This window comes from Taeniopygia guttata, chromosome 5 (assembly GCF_048771995.1).
Source record: "Taeniopygia guttata chromosome 5, bTaeGut7.mat, whole genome shotgun sequence".
Taxonomy (NCBI): Eukaryota; Metazoa; Chordata; class Aves; order Passeriformes; family Estrildidae; genus Taeniopygia; species Taeniopygia guttata.
In genome coordinates, this window is record NC_133030.1 from 23,238,562 (window position 1) to 23,265,753 (window position 27,192).

Here is a 27,192-nt window from a genome sequence, read left to right on the forward strand (position 1 = left end):
TGCTGAGCTGCATGAAGAACAGTGCTCCTTACAGCAAAATAAAATCTTTTCATTCAAATACAATATACGCAGGATATTTCAGTGTAACTAAATTTAACACAACAGGGCATGTTGGCAAACACAGAGCACCAGCTCTCAGCACCCAGAGCTGACACGGTTATTCTTTGTTCAGTTAATTATCTAGGTTGGTTCATTTCTGTATTGCAGCCTAATTAGAGTAGAAGTTATATGATCACTTCTTTCACCGATCCTCTGGCTCTATGGGTCAAATCTTTGCTTTAGAAGCAAAAATCTCTCATTTGTAGAAATTTTGAGCTTTAGTTTCCAGAGACAAGAACTGGGACTAATATTCTCATTCTTGTTCATAATTGTAGTGACAGAATTTTTTGGGTTTTATACTCTTTAAGACTACACTTCATTTAGTGTCAACAAAATTATATGTGGTAGAAGTGACAATTAAACCTCAGACTTCCTTCTAGAGAATCAAATGCTCTGAAATACTTAGGTTCCAGGAAAAGAGTTATTTTTTAATTGTTCTTTCGAATGTAGGATCTATGTAGCTCTTGACAAACCAATCACAGAGGGATGCCTCAAACATTTCTTTGAGCTTGTTCACAACTGGAATAGTATGCAACAGGCTCTTGAACTTTGACAGGGATTGAAAAGTTTTGGCTCAATAGGATTAAATAAGGTTTTGTGCTATCAAAAGCCAACCCAACCCTCACAGATATTTTTTCTCTTCCTACTGAGAAGCAATGGAAATTTTATATGACTTTACTAATGAAGCAAGATAATAATTAATATTATTTCGGAATAAAAACCCAAATTCTCATAAACACTGAATCATGAGAAGTATATTTCATATATTCTCTATAGAGAATCCCATCATACATGCTGGTCACGTGGAACTATTAAACTGAAAGACACAGATTTTTCAAAGATGCTTTGGGCTTTGAGTAATCACTTTTTACCTTCATATTTCTGTCATTTTGTGTGGATTTCTAAACTGACTGTGTTATTTAGTCTGGAAAGTGCTGGGAAAAATGAATGTGAATATACTGTGATACCACTTTTAAGAAAAGTATTTACAAGGCACTTTCTAAAAGTATTATGAAAACTTTGAGTGTTTAATAGAAAGGTCATTGCTTGCATCTAGTTTTACACATGCAAAGAAATGCTATTGAGGCACATTGGGAACTTTTGTTTGTCCTTAATGAATTTAAAAAAGGGTTTAATACAGACACTTGCACCAAACTCTCTGATGTGGCATTGCATCACACATTAAATAATTATCTCTTCAATTTTATATTATAAAAGTCCACTTATAGCACAGAATAATGGGTATATTTCATTTCCAATTAAGATTACTCATCTGTTCACACCCACTAAGAGTTTTACTGTGCTTTTAATTTATCATTGCTTACTTTAATGCACCCAGTTTAATCACACTAGCATCAGGAACCAGATCATTATAACCAGAGCTGTACTGAACTAATTTAATCTTCCTGGGGCTGAAAAAAAGAGAGTGTGAGAGAACATTTTAGATTCAAAGTACTTGGGCTTTTCTTTTTGTAACATTACTTACAATCTCATTCCATATTTCAAAATTGCTTAAAATGACGAGGCAGGCATGCCAGTTTGACTATGCTGACTCCAAAAAAGTGTCAGCTCTCCATCCAGAACCCTACAAAAGGAGGCAAATATACCAGAGAGAGTTGATTTGACATAGAGCTCATATCAACAACAACAACAAAAAGAATTCAAAGACAGGAATAAAGTTCATTACAATTCCTTGGAATGCTCATATTTTCTTTCACACTTTTGCATATTTAAAAAGTACCACAGAATTTTTTCAATTTCTGTGCAATAGAGATCCAGATTCCAACAATGTGGAGGATTGGGACTGAGGTCTTCTGACAAAGCTGCCTCAGGAGTACGGGAGAGTTACTTTAGAAACTTGCTCAGGCCAAGATAAAAATGATTAATTGAAATAGTAGAGAGCTACAGATAAGAATTACTACTGTTTGTGATACACAGGAGAGGTGAAGGAGCATGAATCCTGACATTGCAAATACACGGAGGGTTTAGGGCAGCAGTGAATCACAGTAACAGCTGAAGGATCCCCTCTCACAATTTTCTGCTACAAAGGCATTTCCAGGACTTTAGTGTCATGGTTGAAAGATATGATTTTGTAAGTAAACACAATTTGGAGTTAAAACTTTCCTGCTTGCTCATTTAGCTCCAAATCTTTCACTCAAGGAAACAGAGGACTGAGGCTTGTTTCTTTGGTAAGAATTATTTTGCACCATGTAGTGGAGATTTATTCACTATAGCAGTTAGTCAGGAAGAACTTCAACCAGTAGAGAAGAAAGAAAAGTTATTTTCCAAGGTGAATATTTTAGGCTGTGAATGCCCCCCTGGTTTAGGAGATACACTGTTTATTGTAATGAAACACAATTTAACTGCCTACAATGTTTCAGGTAAGTCTCAGCAAAGGAGTGCAGAGCAAGGAAATGTTACTACAGTGACATTTGACTCTGTATCCACATTGAATGGCAGTCCTCATAAACAAACACAGCCTTCAGGATCTGACCTGTGTAAAAATAACCACTGAAGAATTGAAAAATTGTAAACTGGGATGGGATGAGATGCTTATTTCCATCAGTAGTGAAACTGTGAAACCTTGATACCAGTACCAGCTTTATTTACATGCATCTCTGCCAAAAATTTCCTAGCAAAGAAAGAAAGAATGTGAAGGACTCACATGCATCAGCAACATGTCTGAAAGGCACAGAAAGAAAATTTCAGAAAGTGTTTCAAGTCAACAACAAAATGCGGTGTTTAAAGAGGAGTTGAATACAAACAAAAAAAAAACAACACCCAAACAACTAAGGTATGCTACAAAATGTAGAAACATCTAGTCTTAAATACTTTCAAAGGCCAGAGATAAAGCAACATGCACAACACTGCAGCTCGTGTCAAGAAATAAGGAACAAGGACACATAAGCAATTTTCATTACAATAAATTGTATTTTCCTCACAGGTTTTGTGGCACTAGTTGCTTGCCATATATCAGCTTGTTGCTCTACGGGCAATGAAGCTTTTCCTGTCAAACCCAGTCAGCCTTCATTACTTATGGTAATGAACAACATAGTTTTATCATTTGTCTCTTCTTAATTTCAAATACTACTTTACAGGAGGTGATATACTTCTTTCTGTAAAGCGCCTGTGATTTTCATGCCAGTTTGAAATACTTTTTCTTGTTCATCTGAAGTAGATGAAACTAGTCCTAATTTTTTTCTTGCAGGTGCTTTACAAATAGCATTCTCTTTATGGGTCAAAGATTGTAGGAATATGGACACACATCTGTCACTCCTACAAACAGTTATCGCTAGCAATATACAAAATATTGCTATAAATCCTCAGATTTCTGTATGGATTTTGGAAGATTCCAAGGACCCACACACCAGATATACAAGTGAATGTACTTTCAAATATTTTCTAAAAATATGTCTACCTTCTTAGCAAGTGCCTGTTAGGAGAGATTTTCTTTTCCTTTCCTACAAAGAAGGTAGAGCCACCATGGTCTTTTCTATGTTAAATACATTGCAAGGGTTGAATGGTACCTTCCTACACTCCAAATCCATTGTTATTCTAACAAAATAGTTGGTACTTGAAGTTTCCAGAGATATTGTGGAAAGGCAAATCCTATCCAAATACCACAGGAAAAGGCCTTGGGAGATAGAGAAAATAAGAAAATATGAATTTAAATCATTAAATTCAAGACAAATCAGCATTCTGCAATAAACTGATCCTTCTACATTAATTTTGCTTGATGTTGGAGCACACTGGTAAGTACCAGGTGGGGGGTCAGTTCAGTGCTCAATAGTGCTATGAATAAAGAGAACTTGATTCTTCAGAGTTGTCAATCTGGCCTTTTCACAGAACATGAAATTAGTTAAATAACAAGACCAAAGCATTTCTCTGCCTCAATTACTCCATTTTTTTTCCTGAAAGTGATAGAATATAATTATGCTCACATATGTAAGAAGCTCCTGTAAAAAGCAAAATCTATTAATCAGTTAATCAGGCCACACTTCAATAGAACCTTTAATGCTGTGCATCCAGGGGTGATTCACCACAAGGCAAATTAGAAACTCAATTAATTATGAAGTATATGAATTATTTTAATAAATTACTCGTAAGCCTGGATTTAAAGGAGATATACATATGCCAAAGTATGAAATTATCATTAGTATGGGAACCCCAAAGCGATCATGAGCTGCAGCTGGAAGCTTCAGAAATAGAGAGGCTAAGGATTGGTTTAATCCGACTCTAGAAAAAATCTGAAAGCTACTGAATTTTGAAGATCCCAACAGAAATCTAAGCCACAAGTCAAAGATTCCTATAACATATTAACCACACAATTACCAGCATGCCAGATACCTTCAAAGTTCCAAAATTTACTATTTAAAAAAAAAATGGGTTTAATGGCTTACTATAGGATTGAAGCTAAGTAGGTCACTTCACATGTGCTCTAATGAGTGAACATCAAAAAGCCCCTGCATCTTCCTTTCCAGCTATGTACTGACAGTGCCATATTGCCATACCCAAAATGTGAAACTCTTGCTATACTACATTCCTGTGCAGGACTAATGCAGAGATTTGAATGGTTCCTACAGATTTAATAACAATTTGTTTTTATGTAAGCACATTTTGTTGTTTTCAATGTAATTAAAAAAATAGGCCTTCTATTGCTTGAATAGTTATAATTTTCTAGAAGCTTTGTTCACTTTACATGAGAAAAATAAAAAAATTTTAAACTGCAGTCTTCATAATTCCCTGAAGTACTCAAGGAACTATGCAGTCAAGACAATAAAATGTTGTACAATGTCATTATTTATAAGAGAAAGAAAATAATTTTACTATCTGTGGTACTTGGATATCATCAACTTTGTGTCTTTTGGTTATATTGACATCCTCAGCACCACACAGTCTCACTCCTGTCATCCCTGCTTTTAGACCTCAGTGCCTCCTTACCCTTTCCAAGACAGTGAGCACTTATAAATGGCTCTGACACCTCTCCATTGCTCTACTTTGTCTGATAAGGTGGTGAAAGCTGCCCCAGGCATGTGACCAGACTTTCAGAACAGAGGAAAGGATGACTCAGGAGATGTAACACCATCTTTGATGGGAAAAAAACAAAAAGTAGAATGGAGAAAAGGAAAGTGAGCAAAATCTGGGACAATTTAATATTTAGCTGAATATCACAGAGGCATAGAGCCCTCTGTGAGTATTTCTCATCTAAAAGATTTTCAAGGGGAAAATTCTTACAGCATCTAACATTAAAATATCAGTCTGTCATCTTCTCTGTAGACTGCAGAGTCAAGTGAAAAACTGTATATTGTCCCAGAATTGTTCCATTGTTTTTGGAAAATATTTTTCCCAAATGCAATTTTTTTTTCTGGCTAGGTAGTTTCATAACAAGATATACTACTGCGCTCAGATCAAAGATTTTAAAGAATAACAAAAGTAATTGTTTTATCATCGTAAGTCTTCTAGCCCATGCATCTTCATTTTCTACTTTTATTCATGTAACTTTCGGTTTTTACTAAGTACCTTAACAAAGGTACTTCATCACATTTTCCTAATTTTCAGATTTATATCACCAAAATTGACCATACAAACTGGAAAAGATGAGTGATTTATGATCAAAAATCAGAAATAAATAGCAGGCTTTGTCAAACCAAACAGCTGTAGTAGTCATGGTATAGTGGAACCAACCCATAAGGGAGTTGGAACAATTCAAGGTCTCAAGGGTAAGAGTAGAAAATGAAAACTGCTAGAGGGTGTAGAAAGAAAACAGGCTTGGGGATATCAGTAAGCAAGTTACATTTGGAATTTATTATACCCAGCTGGAAGAGGCTAAAGAAGAACCTAAGTCATGAAGATTTCCAGAGCTTCATTTACAGGACCATTAAAAGTTTAATTTACCTCAGGCAATGGTTTTTAAATTGCAAATTAGAACAAGGCACTGATATTTTAAATTTGTCCCATTGCTTTGCACTCATAAAAGGTGGTATTAAATCTCCTGAGGCCCTTGCATGATACAAATACCACCATTTTCATAGTGTGTTTTTCAGAAACTTACATTTACTTCTGGTTTGTACCTGATGAGGTGAAAGATACGAGGATGCATAAAACAAAATGTAAACACAAACCTGGATTTCATGTAAATGTCAGTCTATCTCCAAAATCTGAAGAGTGGCTATCCACTTGAGGCATTCGAGCCCAGAGATAAAACTTACTATAAGAACCAGAATTAATAGCATATACCTTATATCAAAACTGTACTTATATGCATCACTGCCAAAAATCCCTAGAAAACGGCTTTCATAAAATATTCAACAGTATGGCTTAAAATCAACAGCTAGTTAAATTTGTTCTGTCAAAGGCCATTTCTGTGAGTTTCAGCACCTGATAAATTGTGGTGAACAAAGCATCCCTAGTGGAACACCTTAGTATACTCTGATCTATCACCAACCTACTGTAAATTCTCTAATTTACTGTTCTTAGTCTGTTCTAGTTCATAAATGACATAATCAGCAGCTGCTTAAGCACAGTTCTAATAAGTCACCAGTGCTTGCAGCAAACTTTGTACCAGACTTTACATAATTTTGTGACATTTAGTAGTTTTATTATTTATCATTGCTATTCATTTATTTGCACCTGTATTTATTCTACCTTAGCCATGTACCATACTTTTTAAGTCAGACACTTATAGGAGCATAGTTCCTAGTTTTATATACAGTGCAATACATAAACAGGTGCCTTTTCCATCACTACCTTGGTCTCGAAGGTCTGTGGCCATTTGTTGTCTAGAAGCACTCCTTCAGCCTTTTAACTTCCCATCACTGAGGTTCCCAGACACCAGAGATGATGTCAAAGTTAAGCATGGTACCAATCACTTCCTGAGGATGAGTTGCAGCAAGGAATCTCTCAGCCTCGAGGAGTGACCCTGGGAGGTGCCCCCACTCAAGGGAGATCCTGGCATGCAACCTGCTGGTGTGCAGGGGAGCTCAACAGGCCCTGGGCTATCCACTGTTTATTAATAAGATGATTCATTTGTATTTGCATACCAGCAAGACATCTGGGTCACCGACCCAGACAGCCCCTGGCTACTGTGCTGCCATCCATCCCCAAAGTCCAGAGTAAGCTGGATGCAGCTATCATTACCCCCACTGGGGGCTGTGGCTTAAGCAGGACAGTGGAAGGCAGGGGAGACACACCATTACTGTCCCTCCTCCTGAAGCCATTCCAAGAATGAATGGGCTAATCACAATTTCAATGTCCAACTGAGACTCAGCAAATGAGAGATGATGAATCTGTGGGCCTACATCTGAGGAACAAGGAACCCTCAAGAGAGCGAAAAGCTCTGAACTTTTTATTGCAATCAATATTTCTTATGAAACAGTTTGATAGCTATCTGAGAAATGGCTGGAATTTTTCTGCTGTTCAGACCAATATGCCAATATTGCCCAGGGGAAAAAGCAATGCAGAAACACAGATTCACCAGGGTCATGTTGCCCCAGCCAGCAACTGAGCCCCACTCAGGCCCTTGCCTGTTCCCACTCCCCCCCTCCAGTGCAAAGAAAGAAAGAATTGCAAGAGTAAAAGTGAGAAAACTCATGGATTTAAATAAAAACAGTTTAATAGGTAAAGGCAAGCAGAGCCAAACTAGGCATTCACTCACCACTTCCCACAAGCAGGCAGGTTTTCAGCCATTCCCATGACAGAGGACCACGCATAACAGTTCCTGGGGAAGACAAAGGTGATCCAAGTCCAGAGATTCATGTCACAAAATTGATCACAATATATAAAAAAAAATAATATTTTGCTTGTTTGTTTTTGACATGGTTTATGTTTTTATCTTGTACTATAATTGTTAATATCGTAAGTACATTTTCTACACACCAAAAATAATAAATTAAGAAAAAAGAAGACTTTTGAGAATTAGGATGTGTTAAAAATGTTCAGAAATTCTATACAGCACAAATGATACTTCCAATTACAGGAACTAACAAGCACCTCATTTCTGCAATGCATTTCTATTAAATCCAGTGATCTGGAGGATCTCTTTGACACTTAAATCAGTATGCATTGGCAAAACTAGCAAAATGAAAGAATGTTTAAGTGGTCTAAGATCATACATACTTTTACTTTACTATAGAATTAAACAGAATAATTTTGTGCAGTATAAATATTTGTCTAAGCAAACTGGAATGTTGCTTTTTCTGACATTTACCTTAACTATAGTACAGTTTGGAAAATGGTCGTATGATCTTATCTCTGCAGAAAATGGGAAATCAAAGTTGAAAAACACCTTTAAAAAACCTTTTCGTTCTTATTTCAATACCACAGGATTATAATGTGTTACTCATTGACAATGGGAAGCTTATATTCTGTCAAGAGTAAAAAATAGGCTGAATGTTTTTTCAAAAAGTCAGTGATATCCGGAACTATAAGAATTAAGTTTTAAAATTTAGAAAGAAAATTTAATTCAGAATAACCTCTGATTCAGGATGCATCCAAAATGCTAAAAACAAAGACAAGAATGGATGTGGAAGTCTTACAGCTTTGTAGGAAACAGTAGTTATTGGACATTATTATATTTTTTTAAAATGATACATGCACACACTCTCAGAAACAGAACTTGGATTTGGCTCAGCACAGGGGAAAAACCTCTTGGTTTCTTTTTATTTTAAATTAATATTTTTTACATTCAGTTTATATAGTAGTTGAAGAGAATTTGAGAGAATTTATACAACAGGAACAGAATGACCAGGACTATTGCATAAAATATGTTTTTTAAAAATTTTCTGCAGTTTTATTTTTCCTATACTTTGTGAGATACATATGCTTGCTTCAAACATGGAAATTGTAATTAGGTATATTCAAAATAATAGGTACTTAAAATAGCTTTTGGAAAGGAAAAATCTAACAATAAATTTGCCAGATTGCTAAAGAAAAATAAATGGATTCAGGCTTGATCCTTTTAAAATTAATTTCTTTCCAATTGTGTTCTTACAAATAAGAACCTTTGTTACCTTCTAATGGGCAGTACTCCTTGTTATTAAATTTTCAACTTAACTGTATATCATGAGTAATGATCATTGATAGGATGATCTCTGGATGCCCATCCAGTCAAAAAACACTTGGGTTTCAGAGTTCTGAAGTGTCTATTTAGTTCTTCTCTAACTTCTGGAGACAGAAACTGAAGAACACTATTTACTTTAGAAAACTGCCTGCCCTGAATAATGAGTTCCACATCAATGTTCCTCAGTAAAGCACAAAGATTTCTAATTTAAATTCATTACATTAAAAGTGTTGTTTAACATCAAGTAATAATAAAATAAATCCATAAACCAAAGTTATGCAAAATGAAAAAAAAAATATTATTACCAGATACAGAAGCACAAGCGCAAAATTGAAACAAAACTTTAGATATTTTTCTCAGCTCCCTTGCACATTCTGTGAGCTTTTAAGCAGAACAGTTTTAAATACTTGACTGATACTAAGGTGTTAAAGACATCAAATAGTTCACTAATGACTTGATATTCTTTATTGCTATACTTCTAAGGAAAAAAAAAATAGATAGCAATGAACAGAAAATCATGCTTGAAGCCACCTACTGTGCACTCATCAAAAGACTGTTGCTCTAGGACAATAATCAGAAAAAAAAGATGTTTCCCATAATGGCAAAATTAAAGACTTTTTTAAATATTTATTTTTAGTTCCAAGACATTACTTTTAAGCAAAGTAAATAAAGATTAGTACTTTCTTACTCAGAAACAACAGATACCTTAAAGTGTACTGAGGCTGCATCATTGCTATTATTTCCTTCATGTACTTCAAGAACTTCATTTCCTCTCTTTCAGCAGTGAAAAGTGTTCATCTCCCTCTCAAGTAATTCAATGAGTTTAGTGCTTGGCCTTAAAAAGTGCTGGGAACTGCAAAGATTAATACAAATTGAAATTATGAGTATACTCTAGCAGTTCTAGATGAAATACTGAAATGTATTTCCTTAATTCTGCCTTGTCCATGATACCTTCAAAACAGATGCCTTTCCCTCAAGGCAAAATTAATACTTGCGAGGAACAGTGTCTGTAATTCTGTGAAAATAATAATTCTTTTTTATTCTACCCCCACTTTATGTGTGTGGAAAAAAAAATCCTTCAGAAGGGCATAACAAGTATAAAATCAATGAACTATAAAGCTGGATTTGTTTTTGTAGTTTATCACTCAAATGTGAGAACACAGGTTCAGAGCCTACTCTTTATTTGGCAGGCATAAAGCCCTTGACAGTCAACAAGAAACTATAGGAAATTACTGAACTTTTAAGAAATAGATCAGCTTGTAAGACTAAACTAATTTTAATATTCACTAAACATGAATCGCAATTTTTTTATTTTTTAAAATTTCTAGACCCCCACAACTTTCTAATGGAAAATAATTCAATCCATACAAGACTCCCTTACCATTTCAGGTTAAATCATACCTAATCCTTTGGCCAATTGATATTTTTCTAATTTTTAGCTAACTGGTCATTTCAACATATATTCTGCCCCACTTTAACCAAAAAAAGGAAATTTTCAAAAGTGATTTCAACAGAGTAGTAAAAGGAAAAAGAAGCCAGGAATGTACTTTAATTATCAATGGCAAAAAAAAAAAAAAAAAAGAGATAAAGGTGACAAACAATCTGTCCAACCGTGGTTATTTGATTTCTCATTTTTCAGAAGTTTAATCTTATAATGCAGACTTTCCAGGGAAAAAAAAAAAAAAAGGAAAAAACAAAACAACCAAAACCAAAACCAAATCAAAACAAACAAACAAACAAAAAAACCCAGCAAAAAAACCCTATGCAAAAAAAAAAAAAGGCATTTGACCACCAATGACAATGAAAATTTATGAAAACTATATCTTTTAAAAATCAGTAGTAAAAAATCAGTTGAGTTGAACTCCCATATAGGTCTGAGTAACTCTATATTTGTACAGTCCTGATTACTTAATGCCACTTAATCCAGTGAAATTTGCATAATTTTTTCACTGATCTAAGATGAATTGAACTTACATAAGTGACTCTGAAACACATTTTCCTCCTGACTATACTGGTATAAATTAGGATCAACTTCAGAGAATTCAACACCAACATCAACTTTAGAGAAGTCAGCATTAAATTTATGAAGCTGTTATTAAAAGCAAATTCCTTTTCATTTGTTGCCATCATTCACCATTTTAATGTTTGGATGCTATTTTCATGCAGAGTTGAGATGGTACAAAGATGTTCATTACACTCTTATTATTATTATATATTTAATTACCTTTGCTGAGAGTTCCAGATAGATAGCATGGTTGAACTGATTTTCTGTATAATGAGATGGACATGTTTAAGTCCCCAAAAAGTTTAATGTCATCTGTAATTTATTATCAAAACACATGACACATATAAGTTCAATTATTTTGTTTTCTGGGTTATACATAACTTTCAGAGTCTTTGTGACTCTTGAATAAATCCTTTACTGCTCCATGAGGCTGCAAGCAATATGGTACAAACGTTTATGAAAAAATAAAATCATATTTACAGGGAAAATTCTTCAAAGTTCTGTGAAGATCAATGCTGTCCTTATCCTCTATAGAATAAGGATGGAAAATTGAAGGTCTCTGAGTGGTCATTTCACTTTGGCTCTTCCTTTGAGTGGGGATTTCCTTGTGGGTTCTTATTCACAAACAATTTAAGTTGATATAATATACTTATATAACAAGAGAAAGCCTCATTCCAACCTCCTTATGGGCTAAATTCACTCCTAGTCAGTTTATCTCCATTTATTCTAGTGCTTAAATTGTCCTTCAGCTTAAGCAGTTTTCTTCATCTCTGATGTTTATCTTGTGAGACATTCATAGTGAACAATCCTCTCCCCTCTCAGTTGTAGCTTTACTTGGTTGAACATCACATTATTCTAGTCTGTAAAACAGGTTCTCTCTTCTCTTGGTAATTTTATTTGCTCTTGTCTTTACCTGCTCTCCTTTGAGTTTAGCAGCCATGGGCACTTGCTCTGGATGCATTCTTACTAGTGATTTGCACAGTGGTATCAACATTTCTCTGCTTGTTCTGACACTATTTTGCCTTTTACAGCCTGAAACTATACTTGACTTTGAAAGCAGTTTCCTCTTGACAGACTTTAGTCTTTTCTAACTGCATTCCCCCATGCTGAAATAGACATTGTGGAACAAGCTAATATGAGTTGATTAAAAGTAATAGGTCTGAAACTGTATTAGCATGTGTTTAAACTCACGTAGTATATGAAGTTGTTGGACAGATTCTTTTTAGCAGAACAATTATATACCTAAATAAAGGTGTTTATGTTCACTGAGACAAAATTTGCTCAACAAATTTGGCACAGCATGAAGTGTCCAGCCTCAGACAAAATTTTGAGTGTGCTTGTTTCATGATTTTTGAAGAAATATTTTATGATATTGCTCTTTTCAATATGATTTCAGCACTTCTGTTAGCTACAGTTCTTTGGATCAAAGTATTGCAATATTTTTTTCATAATGAACTGTTAACCTTAAAGGAAGCTTGAGCGATCATGGTGATTTTCAGTCTCAAATATTTTTCATGTGTAGAACATTTTTTTCACTCTATTCAAATCTATTTAAAAATGTGTTAATGCTTTACTCTGTGTGATCTCATTATGGCTCTCTGGCTAAGCTGGTAGAGCAAAACACTTGGTGTTAAGGACTCAGAATCTACAGTGACATTACAAAGGGGGTTAACTTTGGACTAGAAACATGGCAGGATGACTTGCACAGCTGGAGTGCTCCAATGGGTGGCTATTAATTGGGTTGAGGGTTTATGGATAAGAATCAGGGGAAAGGTCAGCAAAACAATTTTTTTTTATAAACACATCAGCAGCAAAGGAGGTCAAAGAGAATTGCTATCCTTTATTGGATGAAGAGAAAAACCTAGTGACGAAGGATGAGGAAAAGTTGAGGCACTTAATGCCTTCTTTGCCTCAGTTTTTAATGGCTAAACTAATTGTCTTCAGGTTCCCTGCCTCTGAGTTGACAATAGGGACAGAAGGTAAAGCAGGGAACAGTATGAAAGCCCCATAATCCAGGAGAAAATGGTCAGCAACATGCTGCTCCACTTAGAGATGTACAACTCTATGGAACCCTATGGAATTCAACCAAAGGTACTGAGGGAGCTGGGGCTAGAGCTCAGCAAGACACTTTCAACCATTTACCAAGAGTCTTGGCTCACCAGAGATCCCAACTGACTGGAAGTCAGCAAAGGAGATGCCCATTTACAGGAGATGTTGGAAGGAGGAGCCAAGGAACTACAAGCCTGTCAGTCTGACTTTGGTGCCAGGGAAGGCTGTGGAACAGATCATCCTGAGTGCTATCACATGGCATATGCAGGACAGCCCGAGGATCAGGCCCAGCAAGTGCAGGTTTGTAAAAGACAGGTCCTTCTTGAGTAGCCTGATGTCCTTCTTATGAGAGGGCAACCCATTTAGTGGATGAGGGAAAGGCTGTGGATGTTGTCTACCTGGACTTTAGTACAGCTTTTAGCACTGTTTCCAGCAGGCAATAGCCTCAAGTTGTGCCAGGGGAAGGCTAGATTGGGTATTATGAAAAAATTGCTTCACTGAAGGATGTCAAGGCAGTGGAACAGGCTGCCCAGGGAACTGGTGGAATTCCTGGAAAGGTGCTTAAAAGGCACATAGATGTGGCACTTAGGGATGTGGTTTAGTAGTGACCATGGCAGTTCTGGGTTAATGGTTGAACTTGATGTTCTTAGAGGACTTTTCCAAAATTAACGATCCTGTCATTCTGTGACCTCAACGTGCTGTATAGGAAAAACTGCATTTTCTTCTCCACAGCCCAAGCCCCAGTGAAGCTTTGATGATCAATAGTGATTGACTTCAATAACTGTTAGTTAAAGCATCCACTGTGTGTACTGCAAAAACACTTGTATGACCTTCTATGAATTGATTAAATATGCCACTGACTCAAACAGATCTGGATCCATATCCTTTTGCCTAACAGTTGCAGAATAAAACAGACCTTCTGAGGGAGCCACAAAGCCCGCAAGCCAAGAGAGAGGCTTTCACTTACAAAGCATTTATTTAATTTAAATCTGGGGTGAAAGTAAGGTTAATTATCATTATGTCAGCATTTTGTTTATGTGTACCTACACAAACAGATTGCAGTGTTTAATTGCACTGTACCTAATTTATTAAAAGCTTATATAATAGAGAAACAAGGAAGGTTTGTTTTTGTTTTTTGGTTTTTTTTTTCAGAGAATGGCTCTTATCTCAGGAAAGACTGTCATATACAGATTCATATATACATATTTGTGTATATACTTTTAGTATTTAGGTGTAATATATACTTTTGGTAAATGCACACATCTGTATTGACAGTTGAGGAACTTGTCATAATCTTTTATCTTATTTCAGCTTGAACTAAGAACACATGCAGTCTAAGTCACTGATTTACAGTTCTTTTGACCTTCAAAATCTCAGTTTGTCTGTCTCTTAAACTGCATTGCAGGTAGATATGGTCTTTCCACAATAACTTATGGAGCACTTGGGGCCTATTTTAGCATCTATGTATTACTACCTATAAAACTTAGTACATACATTTGAGGACATCCTTTTTGGGGGAGAAAAGATTTACAAAATTGGACTGATGCATCAAGCATAGTGGAACATAACTGAGGAGTGAAACAGCAGATTGTTAAAACCTCCTAATTTTAACACCTATTAAGAACAATCTCTGACGAATGCCAGAAAATACACTGCAAAATACTAGGCAGTCTCCTGCCACATAAAGCTTGAGTACAAGGACACTGTTTATTAGTGGGCTCAAGCAGCTAAAGGGAAAAGGTTTTTGATAGTGTTGGCAAAACCAAAGCACTTTAAGCCACTGTGTTCATACAGAATGAGTTTGCAGACACCAATTATAGGCAAATTATCACTGCTGGTACCCCTGATAACTGACTGAAAGATGCCAGCTGTAGAAGGAATGAGAGCACTTTTTCCAAGACTTCATTCCCTCACAGAGACAGAGAAATGATGGCAAAACCTTAGAGTCCAATTTAGTTGACAGACTCTTACTTGGAGCACAGGAAGCAGAATAAGGGTTTGTTCAGAACATAGCTCTCCATAGGCTATCATCAGTGGTTGCCACAGCCACTGGGTCCTTCTGTGCTACACTGTGCCACTGCCTCTATCATCACAGTGAAGGCTGTACATGTAAAAATGAGCTGGCTAATTAATCACAAATCATACTAAAACATTAACAAGAAAGAAAAGTTCCCATGCCACTTCTCAAAAGTATTAGGCTGTGCCCATTTTATTCTACTCTTTCCCATAAATTATGAAGCAGTCATTATATAAAGGTTTGGACTGAACTAACTCGCCCTACTTCCCATTTATCTCAGTGTGATGCATTTACTTTGGAAATGGTTGATTACAAGTAGATAATCCTGAAATTATAAAAGTAACTATTGGAGCTTTATTTTTAAAACAAATTTTACCTTTTCATGTCTCTAGGTACCTGTACCATAAAAATTTTCCTCCTCCTTGTCTATGAATTTCCTTATGCAATTTACAAATCTGTTTGGTATAATAAACCCTATTAATCTAAGAAAAGTGCAATAATATCAAATCTATTGAAATAATGAAGTTGTGAGAGAAAATAAATGGACAGAAGATTTTTAGCAATCAAAGATGCAGAAGATTAAAAGTTCATTCCCTTCACAGTAGATCTCTGAATTCACCCAGAGAAGACTTTGGATTTTCCAGAAACCATTCATAATTAAAAGACAACCTATCACTTACAGAGGAGGCCGCAATAATGAATTACTTGCATTATCTAATCTTCACCATTTACCTACCTGCTTTATATAGGTATAAAGTTACCAATTCTGCTCTCATTGTCAGCTCTAACCTCCATTAACTCACCTTAGCTTTGGTGAGAACGCTGACCGCTGCTCAAGGTTTCAGCTGCTGACTGAAGGATGTCAGGCCATCCACCTTGTTGATCCATCTTCTGCTTTACTGAGTTGTGCTAGGTCCTTCCTAGCTTTCAGCCAGGGCTGGAGGACAGTCATCCCACAGGGCTGATTTCAGAAGCTTTGTGCAGTCACAGCAGTAGTCTGAGGCCACAGTTTATGTTTCTTGGCATTTTAAACTTCTTCATAATGACATTTGTGAAGTGAAAGATGATAATACCTCCCTACCACAGACACTATTTAGATGCTGTGATATGTCTGGTTCTATAATGATTACCACCAGAAGGACAGATAATTTGACACCAAGAAGCAGTCAACAGAGTTATTTTTGTTACAGGGTGAACTCAGTACTCTGGAGAATGGTGCCCGGTGCAGAAGGACTTCAGAACTCTGACATGAGTGCATTAAAAGCAGACAAAGGAACAAATGCATAATGCATTCTAATAGGTACTTACATGTTAAATAGTGGCAGTATATTATTCTGAGACATAGCTTTGAATTTATAAATTCTTTGGATTTATATATTTTTAAAGCTTTTCGATACTATTTTTTATAATTAAAGCAATGCGGCCTAAATGCACATAATAGAAAGTGGCAGAACATGCCAACACACCTTTGGGAACATGATTGTGTGCTACTTCTTGCAGCTTTGTTTAGTCTCAGAAAATTAATGCTAACATTGATAAGCAACATTCACAAATTCAGGTCAGATAGTGCTGCTCTGCTTCGTTCAGAGAAAAAATTAATTTCAAAGACTTACTCTGCTGTGCTCAGAAGCTTGAACACCCAGGGCACTCAGGCAATGGCCATCAGGGTTTCATCAATGGATCATCAAATTAAGCTTTATTTTAATGCTAATTTGCATATGTACATGACATTATGGTGAGAAATGAGTACAGTTTCATTTGACACTTTGGTATCTGTAAATAACAAATGGATTTGTTTCTTAATAGCAAGATTGGTGACTTTTTTTAAAAGAAACAATATTTATCTTCCTTTAGAACTCACAGGGAGAAAATGTATAAATCTCTTATTTATTTTCAGGTCCATAAGGAGCAGAGACATATTTAAAGATAAATAAATTTTGAATCACAAATGGATATGTCTGGGTAAACTCCAGAGACTTCTAAAAAGATACAGAACATTTCACTCCTATGACATTAGTTTGAAATTAGCCCAGGTAAACAGAGAGCAGAAGTCATTTTCATCTTATATCTGTTCAGTAGCCTACACAAAATGAGTTGTTGGGGTTTAATGCATGCATCTCCTTGGGGTCACACAGATGCTTTTTAGAAACCAACATTAATCAGCAGTCAGTCTGAATTATGAATATGCACAGACAAACTAGCAGTAGTATGCAAATAATCCACATGGGAAAGGGACTACTCTAACTAAAGATACGCAGCAGTACACTCCAAAGGATCTGCTGCAATTCAGGAGAAAAATCTTGATATCAGCACTGGTGTTTCTTTGAAATCATCAACTCAAAGCATGAAGCTCAAAAGCAATCAGAAAGGCAAACAGATGTTCAAAGTTACTAGGAAATATACAGCAAGAACAGGAAGAACTATCATTCCAATGATGTTAGTTCCACACCTGGAATACTATTTTCTTCTTTCATTGCCTCATCTTAAAAATACTGGAGATCTAGAAGAGTTCTTTAAAATGTTCCTAAAAAATACAAGAGAACAATGATAATCTGAAGTTTGGCACTGATTGAAAATAAAGAAAAATTAGTTAGGCAAATTCTCATCCTGAAGGAGGGTCATTGAACAGGACATATGGAAAAAAAAAGTGATATCATGCATGAAGAGAGAGAATTGGCATGTTTATTCATTTTTTCCACATAAGAGAAAAACTAGGAGGCATTAACTGAAATCACTAGGGAGCAGGTATAAAATAAACAGATGCACTTTTCCATGCTATACGTAATTAAATTATGGAACACATTGCCACAGGATGTTACAAAACCCAAATGTGTTTATAAAGTGGCTAGGGAGGTCCATAGAAGTAAGGGCCATCAAGGATAATTAACACAATGCAGTTGCAACATCTTGTACTGGAATGCCCAAGCTGCTGATTGCAAGTAGCTCACAATATAAGCTTGGGGAAGTCTATTTCTATACTACCATTTCATTTTTATGGTTTCCAGCAAGATATTTCTCACAAGCATCTACCATTAGGTCTGCCAAGAGAGGCTTCTCGGTTGAATGGTGTGGCTGTTTCTACAACAGTCTAAAAAATACTACTTGCCTATTATTTTTGCAAATATATTCAAAGCAAAGAACCATTTTTTTTTTTTTTGTGGCGAATGTGCTTAAAAAGAATCCAGCATCTGATAAAAATGAGCATAGGAAGCAAAATATTCCTCAAGGTCAAAATACCTCTTAGAGGGATTTTTTTTGTTGGTTGTGGTGTGGGGGTACTAAATGCAGCTTTTTTCATCATTAATTCAAAGGTCTGTTACAGCTGAATCTCTAAATATGCAAACTGAAAAGTATACGGTGAACTTACTTGAGCAATAACATTAAATTCAGGGGAAAATCTGTTTAATACTTCAGGACAAAAACAAAAATTGCCTTCAACATCTTGTACTCCACAGGAAAAAATATCTATTTCAAGTTTAACTCTACAAATGCTGATATTTTATAAACTCCTAAAAATGAAAGCACTCATTTCAAATTATCTCCTGCAGTATTCACTATATTGTAATTTAGAGATGGATATGAAGTTGTATTCACACTGAAATTATCCTGTTCTTCTACAAAATGTAATTGTGTATTACAACACTTTTTATCTGCATTTTCAAAATGAGAATTGCTGTCTATACTTGTTAGAGAAGAAGTTTCCATTTTCTGTCTGTGGAACCAGCTATGTGCAGACATATATATTCCTTCTGTACTTAATTTCCCTGGACTTTCTAGTTTCTCAGTATTAAAAACCATAACAATTATTTTTATTTCTTAGTGTCCTCTTGTACATAAGTCTATCATATATAAAATGTAACCATCTAGCATTTTCTTCTTTTAAATCAATAAGTTGTGTTATCAAAGAATTTTTGAGCATCTGGCATAAAAATATCTGCATTTTGCTTCAACAGGAAGGACATGTCAATAAGAGTTGCATATGGGTCAAGACAATGGCTGGAGGAACAGGACCAGTTTTATATGTCAATCACTTGTCTAGCACCCTTCTGCATGAGGGCTACAAGCACTCATACGTGTGTTACAATTTTTCTCAAAGTCCTAAAAAATATAAAATAACAGCTTACATTGAACTCATATCAAAAGGAATATTTAACTATTTATATGTTTAATTTAGGAATGTTTAACCTTCTATCGTCAAAATATCCAAAAGAAAAGAAGAAAAATATAGCAGTTTCACATGTTGGCACTAGTAGAACAGTGCATCAGTAGAATTTGCCATTATTGTAGTAATCAAATTTGAATGTCTGGATCATTATCACACATAATGGATGGAAAAAAATTTTAAGTGCTGTTTCTTTCTATTTGATTTGAAATACTGTTATGCATCATGAAAAAGGATTTTCAAACATGAAATCTGAACTCATCAGTCACTGGGAGCTGCTTATCCAGGCTATTAAAATAATTTTTAAAATTACATGTCTGGTTAAATTTGAAGCTAAAATGGAGATTTTATATCTTCTAAATGTCAAGAAACAAGGGAGCTTAACCATGTTTATGAAAGCTCACAAAAAAAAAAAAAAAAAAAAAAAAGGCAAAAAAAAGCAGATCAGTACCGAACAATGGAAGCCACTGACAACTGACAAAACCACTTTAAGGCTTCCACACTGGAGAATGAAGTCCTGGCTCAAGTGAAAGAGGCGAAACGTTATGCTGACCCTAAATAGCTTAATGAACAAACAGCAACACAACAGAGAGTAGTTAAACAGAACTATTCCTTCTAAAATATGGAGATGGCTTCAGTTATCTTCCCAAACAGCTACTAAGATTAAATTGTTTTAGAAAATGATAAGATATACTTGAAAATTTTGTGCAATCTTCAAGCAAAAAGATCCAATCAGGTTGACTACAGTGTGAAAGTTTACTTCTACAGAAATGCCCTTTAAAACGCCAGACACCAGAGGCTGTAGATCTTAAAAAAGAGAATGCAGATGTTAATGATGTGGAGATAATCTTAACCAACAGATAATGAATACTGAAACTATGAAGATTGTAGAAGAAAAGACCCCGAAAAGAGCACAAGTCTATGCGGAATAATTTTCTGCTAGGCAATATTCTACAATCACTGCCTCTCCTTTTGTGACCATGCTCTTTCCAGCAAAAATAATTATATTTGAAAAAAAATCCCATTCTGTATTTACTTGTGTTCAATTAAATTTGATTTTCACTTGTGATAAGATAAACTTTTCTGGGTCTTCTATTATCATATTTATCTAGCAGACTGAATAATTATATAAATAATGCAGCTTATTTTATGTCTTTTCCTTTGCCTTTTGTAAGACGGAAAATCTCACCTCATAAATTTTAGGGAATTATGAAGATTAAGAAATGAAATAAATTTTTAAAAAATCGGTGTTCTACTCAATACTTCCCTCTTGCTGGGGTGCAGGGACTCTCAATGGACAGAGACATATACTGATAGGACAAGGGGGAATGGCTTTAAACTGAAAGATTAGATACTGGATTTAGATTAGAAAGGCCAGGCTGGATGGAGTTTTGAGCAACCTGGTGTGGTGGAAAGTGTCCCTGTCCACGGCAGGGGGGTTGGAACTAGGTGACCTTTTAGGTCCCTTCCAACCTAAACCATTCTCTGATCGTAGGATGGCTGTACAGTTCTGGGTTTGAGGCCTGTTTCTGAAAATGAGCAATGCAGCCGAACATCTGCATGTGTGACTATGGAACTGCATCAGTATGCAAGTCTTTCTATATTTCCATATTTTTTTGCCTTTGGTTAATTAAGTTCTCCCTTGAATGTCTGACTATAGCAAGATAATCTCTACTTTGCAAAGATTAACCCCATTAATACCAATTAACACATAACAAAGAAGGCTTTTAATGTTTTACAGCAGCAGGCTAAGGAGGATGGTTCTGAGGAGGATTAGAGGGGATCACTTGTATCTGTAGTTTATGACATCTCATTAAATAGTTTATAATAACCGTCAAACATTTTATAGTGATGAAGTTGTAAATGTTTAAGCAGTGGGATCCGTTACTGCAATGAAGAAGAAGAATTTATCTCATACAGTTTAATACAAGGAAAAGTGGAAAATGACAGGTCCTACAGAAACCAGACTCAAAGATGGTATCAGCAGCATCACAGGTTTTCAGAATGAAATCTAGGTTTATTTCCTTGTTTATAGAAAAAAACCCCAACAACCTACAAAAAAACCCCACCCCCAAACAAACAGTCTGCACCCACTTTAAAGCACTCCAAATTCAATGGAGAAATTAGTTTTTTCCTCATTATGGATAATGACTACACTGGTTCAGTTTCTTCTCTGCATTTTATCCTGAGATTATCTCTGACCAATGTCAATGAACCAGTAAATTTTTCAGAATTAGAACTTCAAGCATTTTGTATTTTTTAATAAAAAATATCAAGTGTATATTTTTAAGTAAAAACAATTACATTCTCCCTTACACTGAATTCTTATAAATTTTTACTTAATCAAGAATAATAAATTTTTACTTAATCAAGAATTCCTTACACTGAATTCTTATAAATTTTTACTTAATCAAGATTAGGATTCTTCTGTGCTATGAATCTCTACAACAATAGTAAGGAAGGACCCCTGTCCTGAGGCTTTTACAAGGGACATACAAAAAGCAGATATTAAAATGAAACCTTTTTATCCTATGTTTACCGAATGGATTTATAAACAGGAACATTTAATACATTGTTTCCTCAAACTCTACTATCTCTCCACTTCCCCATCAATACACTCAAACTCAAAATATTGAAATATAATGTTATTGGACATATTAACACCAGAATTTATTTCAAAAACAACTGAACCAGTAGTTTGTGGTTTTTTTTAGTTTTTTTCTCTTTCAGGCACAGAAGTTAAAAGTATGTCAATGGATGAATGCATACTGATCCTTGGGAAGTATATTTGATATATTTAGTGCAGACAGAAACTGAAAAATGAACTTTTTTTTTCTCTGTACAAGACAGTACTTTTACAGGGCATGAGAAAAATAGAACCTTGCATATTTAATAAGAGCCAATTAATCTCCAGTCTAACGCTCTGTTCTGTTCTACTTTGCCATCCTCCTCTTCTACTGATATTTTATTCTTCTTCCAAAGAACTGAGTATATATTGAGCCTGGAAGCTGCCACTCTGGCAGGTTCATGTGAGGAGATGCTACTGTCAGGCCATGTCACACTCACAGTTATTGCATTTCAGTAACTATAATAATTTAGCAGATACCTATATAAATACAGCGACCTATATAAAGTCTGCTTTGCTGAACTGACACTATTGCGGCTGTGTATTGCCTCAGAGCCCTCCTGCTCCCGCACTTCCTGCTTGTTGCTAGGTAACCAGAAGGATTTCATAAGCCAGCCCAAAGCAGGCTTTTGGGTTTGGGCATGAACTTCAGTAATTTGTTAACTAACAAATACAGAAATCAGAATTTGCCATCAGACTCTGCTGGTAATATTACATCTTGAGGTTGTGCACGTATGTGCTCATTGCTGGCCACTAAGGTAGTCTTTTTGTGAGAACAGAGCCATGGTGCCTTTTCCACATATTCCACAGGGATATCAACTATAACCATCTGCTGAAAAATTGTATTATCTCCTATCTGAACATGATGTACCTTCTCAGAATTTCGAGACGCCATTCTGAACAGTGTGCTATTCCATAACTGATATGTCAGACGTGCTTTAAGACTTCTGTTGCTTCAGATGAAGCAACAGAACATAAATAAGTACGTATGTTTGTGTATATATCTTCTTCATACTTTCATGTAAGCATAGCTCAGATTATTGTGGAAATACTGAAATTATGCATGTGTATGTAGTTTTTCACTTCTAGCAGGATTCAGAAGCACCTTTGAGAAAACAAAAAAAGACTCACATGTGTACATCAACCTCCCACAACAAATCTGGTTACAGCATATTTTTGCCTTCATGGTATAGCCACAGAGTTATAATGGCAATGTTGGAGTTTGTTAACCACTCTCTAACTGCCAAAAGGGGTATTTTGCAGCAATTCAGTTACTCAATTGGACAAGGTAGACTTGTGTCATGTTCATTATCTTGTTCCTTAACACAGAAGCACTCCCTTCAAAACTAATTTCTGACTTTCCTTCTACAGCACTTGCCATTGAACTTTCTAATTGACAGCATTTTAAAGCTTGAAAACTTTTGTGACCACCCCAGCCTTCAATGATCTACTTCAGGCATTTCATTGAAAATATAAATTTTCTAATTGATTCATAGTACAAGGTTATCCCATTGTTCTTTCATAGGAAAACTTTAGAAAAATCATATTACAGTGCAAATTAGACAGCTTCCTGCAAATCTCAGATTTTCTAAGAGTTGATAAAATAACACTGTTAAATCAATCGCCTGGCTTTTGCTACATCCCATCACTTTAACATCAACCCTCTTTATAAGAAATTCCCTTTGACTCCATTAGACCTCTTTTCTCTATTCCCTGAGAAGAGTAGCAGTGACTGAATTCTTCCAAGCCACAAACTAGCACTTAAAATGTGACACAATAATCAGGAACTGGGGAAAAAATAATGATGTTCTACCTGAGTCCTCTGCATTGTTTGTATCATGTAAATTGCAATGATGCTGAACAATAAGCAAGTGCTCTGTAGGTCCTGTGCTCAGGATAACATGCTTGATTCCTAGCTGTCAATCACTATAAGGAGCTAGAATAATCTTCCTGCACAACTGACAACAGAAAATATTTTCAACCCCCAGAAATCTGATCAAGCATGATTTAGAAAAACTTACCTTTCAACATATTGCATTAAAAATATGACATAGCATGTATGATTTTATTGACTCTACCGTCTTTATATCCTCAGTGTCTGTAAATTAACAGCAGGAACAGAACTCTCTGTTTACCTAAGAAAACAACCCACCAACCAACCAAGTACAACTCCCCGTCCCACTACATTTTCCCCCATCCTTGAATATCATTTGAATTGCTTCCCTGTGTTTCAGATATGAACCTGAGTAGTAAGAATTCGTCTGGGATTAATGTATACTATACACTATCTAGGTGATTGCAATTGTCAAGGGGATTGTGATGCAAAGTTCTCTTACACTGGAGGTGTATATTTGCAGGTACTCATAATAGACATGAATGCCTATCCAGCTCTTTATGATGCTCCATGATCTGCTTTATTATTTCATAGAAATAGAAGAACAGAGCAAAATTTAAAACAAAAATGTACAGTGGGAAGAGTGGCTAGTAATTTATATGGAATCACACATGAGATTTTTGGATCAGATCCTGAAGTGCAGCTTCTGTGAGGTCAGTAGACATACTCAAACCTGATTTTCTGAGAATCTGCACACATAATTATGTATCACCATCAAAATATCAGAGAGCAACAGCACAGCATTTAGAAAGTCCTTGTGCCAAGACATAGCACCCATTGCTTCATTCTGGGCAGACTTGGTCATCTTTTAGCATTTCCTGTCTTAGCACAGACAAACCACTAAGCATCAAACACAGCTTCAGTTATCCTCAGGGGAAGGTTTTGCTCAAATGACAATATAAGGAGTTATGAAAATATGGAAAGGATTATTAATGTGTGTAACAAACTGCTCTCGTGTTTGGGACTCATCTCAGCACAGGTGTTTCTTTCTCTAGCTCAGAAAAAACAGACATGTGTCAAGAGGATATGAGAAGCTCTGTGTCAACATAGTAATTTCAGCATGACTTGAGTTTCCATTTAAAATTTTCTTTTAAACAAAGAAAACATTATCTAAACAACATGTCACTGATTCTTGTTTCCAGAAAACCCATGAATGCAAATGACTGTACACCTCAACCCAGGGTACTTCCAAAAAAAAAGTAACTGCTTTTAAATGACTACATAGTTCTTAGAGAACAGAATTAATCTTGTAGAATACGTTCATTAAATCAAAAGAGAGAAGCATTTTTTTTCTTTTTTGCATGGTAAAGAACTGGAAAATCTATAAAATGGTCAAATCCTACTATAGTCAACAAAAAACTTCCAGCATTTTCCAGTAAAATACTGATAGTACCTGTCATAGCTAGGAGTCAAGTTTGCAAAATACTCCCTCCTCAAGTACATTTTCTGAAAAAGAATATATGTGAGAGAAAATATTTTGCATTTCATATTAAGGGTTAAGCCCAAATAATATGCTCCTTTAAACTGAAGCCATTCACAAGTAGAATTGCACAGAAAAAAATAATAGGATTTGATTTAAGAACTCTTGATAGAAAAACTTGAAAACTGTTCAGTGGAATGTTCAAAGATGAATGCTTATTTGTAGCTCAGTGAAAGTGACTTTAAATAGTAGCAGAATTTGCCTTTGAAAGCAAATATCCTGGAAGACAATTTCATATTCCTTTGTTTACTTTCTTCTGGTGTTGACTCTATGGAAAAACTGTAAGAAGAACTGCTTTCCATTGACAACAAAGAAATTAAACTAAAACAAATTTAAAACAAATAAAACAATCATACCACTAAAAATTCTTGATAAGCTTTAAAAGGGTCAACATGGGATGAATTTTGCATGGAACTTAATGATTTCCATTATGATATACAAAAGGGTTGACACATCCTTCAGCATGATTCAGCTCTCATCAGGCCATTAAGATATATAAATATTTCATCATTTCATTGCTTCTATAATGATATTTGAAAATACTTGCTTTCTCCCAAGAGTATAAATCAACAAATAACAAATAAATAAGCCCAAGCTTTTTTTTAAAATATTTTTTTCATTTATACTTAAATGTTTGAGCTCACTTTGTGACAAACAACTACAGATTTGCCCCAAAAGCTTTATAGGTTTATTAAAAGAAAAATATTATTTAGTTCACATGCTGCAGGAGAGAAAATAATGTTGATAAGACTGTTTTTGGTTTCACTGAAGACATTTATGAATGGAGTTCCTCACACAAATGTACATCCTCACATTCAGCATCCTCCCAAAGAGGCTCAATCATCAACCTCAAATCAAATATACATATATTACATAAAATGAAATCTGTGCGAGCGCTCTTCATAGCATTAAAAGACACTAATATCAATAATTTAGTTCAAAAACTGACAACTGAAAAAAAAAACACTTTGAAAAAAGTCTGTAAAGTCCAGTATTGTGGAAGGCAAAGTTACATTGGCAATGAAAATCAACTCATCTTTTGTGGCAAGCACATTTCTCTCTCTCTCTCAGGATTTTTCATAAAGGTGCACAAAGAGAAATGAAAAAGAAAACAATTTCTATTTCTGATCCTTGTTTTTTTCTCATGTGGAATGTGTTTGGAGAATTGTTTACCTGGAGTCATCACTTGATTGGATCATGGTGGATCATCATTATTTGGGCCTGATGGCCAATTAGATCCACACATACAAAAGTAGGTTTGTAGTTTTTAGTATCTTCTTTTATGTAGTATATTAATGTATTTTAGCATAATTGTAATAAAGAAATCATTCAGCCTTCTGAATTGAGTCAGACACCATCATCTCTTCCCATCAGGTTTGCCTGCATTTACAACAAACATTTATCTTCATTACGAAGGCAAACTTCCTAATAAGTTATTAATCTTATGTTAAACCAAAAAGTTATGCTTTTAGACCCATTTTTCCAGTTTTAATCAGTTATATAAAAGATACCTCACTCCTCTGGAGATTGGCTTCCATGTGCCTTTTATGCATCTCCAGGTTTTAGTTACTTGCTTCCTGGCAGAAGTGGGGCACCTGACATGATTTCATCTTGTTGGGTCTCATCACCTTTTGCAGAATTCTATCTACTTTCTCCCATATTTCAACTTCATACTGCAGAAAATGCATTTGACAAATTGCATACCTTTAAAATTTTTTGCTTGAGTTCATTTTTACCCTAGTTTCCCTTCAAGGTTATGTTAACAATCCGTCCATATTAACCACCTGATTGCAGCAGTCCTA

The 27,192-nt window shown here is 35.3% G+C and overlaps 1 long non-coding RNA gene across 2 annotated transcripts in view; it reads right to left on the minus strand.

Moving 5' to 3' along the window:
- The window catches only part of LOC140684273 (uncharacterized), a 140,850-nt gene extending 114,555 nt beyond the window's left edge, over positions 1-26,295 (minus strand). The window contains exons 1-3 of one of the 2 annotated variants that reach the window (XR_012056300.1): positions 16,032-26,295; positions 9,863-10,010; positions 7,754-7,816 (exon numbers count right to left, since the gene is read on the minus strand). This is a non-coding gene — a long non-coding RNA (uncharacterized lncRNA). Of the gene's footprint in view, positions 1-7,753; positions 7,817-9,862 lie in introns of both variants that reach the window. The other variant, XR_012056299.1, reaches the window with a different exon arrangement.
- Positions 26,296-27,192: the final 897 nt, after the last annotated feature.